The sequence below is a fragment of the Arachis stenosperma genome, chromosome 9 (genome assembly GCF_014773155.1).
Source record: "Arachis stenosperma cultivar V10309 chromosome 9, arast.V10309.gnm1.PFL2, whole genome shotgun sequence".
In the NCBI taxonomy this organism is placed as follows: domain Eukaryota; kingdom Viridiplantae; phylum Streptophyta; class Magnoliopsida; order Fabales; family Fabaceae; genus Arachis; species Arachis stenosperma.
In genome coordinates, this window is record NC_080385.1 from 108,965,974 (window position 1) to 108,967,154 (window position 1,181).

Below are 1,181 nucleotides of genomic sequence, written 5' to 3' on the forward strand. Positions count from 1 at the left end.
GGTCTGGAAATAAAAAATTATTGAAAATTTATATTTTGCAGCAGTGAAGGTAAAAATAAGAAAATGGATTTTTTTTAATTTTATAAGGCTATTGCCATGCTTTTAAAGCGTCACCATATCATTGGCTATCGCTACGCTTTAAATAGTGTAGCCATATCTTCTCCTATTGGCACGCTTTTAAAGAGTACCCAAAATAAACATTTTGGGACGTTTTAAAAGCGTGGCGATATGTGCACTTTTCAGTACACTTTTTAAGTGAACCTATAGGTTAAGACTTATGGCCACGCTTTTTAAGCGTGGCAAGAGATAAAAGCGTGCCAACAAAAAAACATGCCGATAGATCCACAAAAGTGTGGCGATAGAACAACTGGTATGCCGGCGGATGTAACCCTTTCAAAAGCGTGCTAATAGCTCAAAAAGTGTGGCGAAAAGCTATCGGAACGCTTTTTTGCACTTTTTGGCAAGCTTTTAAAGCGTGGTAGAAAGGTTATTTTCTTGTAGTGAATTATTATTTTATTTCCAATTAAACAGCTAAATAAATTTCCGGTTCTTACCTTTGAATTAAATTCGTTAATTTTAAAATAGTATCCCCTAGCTCAATGTGTCAAATTTGAAAGAAATTGGAGACAGAATCGTGGCGGTAATAGTTGGCTGGGCTGTACCCTCAACACCGCAGCTTCATCATTCCAGCAGCAACCTCCAATAGAACTAGCAACAGCTTCAATAATCTCAAGGGAACATCAGCACTAGTACTCAAGGTAATTGCTGCAGAGAAACAGAAGGAGCAAAGGAGCTGAACTAAAATAGAGGTATATGATACAATGAGTATAACAAGAACATAGCAGAGGAACGAAATAGAAAAAGCAACGATAAAGGGCTATAGTTTCAAGAATGGAAGAATTGGAACCAAAACGGTGACTCCATTGGTGGCGTACGACTGATTGGCGACCGTGGCAGTGGTAGAGAAGCTCTGCGACACGACGGCGGCAACGGTACCAAGCCTTGAGGCGCCATCCCTCTTCCTCTCCATTTCCCCTCACCTGGCTCACACTCTGATTCCCTACTCTCCCTCTCTGATATCTAGCTCTTCTTTTTTTTATTTCCTCTTTTTCCGCTATGTTAAATGGGTGAAGGTGAGTGAAGAGGATGTTACATGTATTTTTGATGAGGGTGAGGGAGAG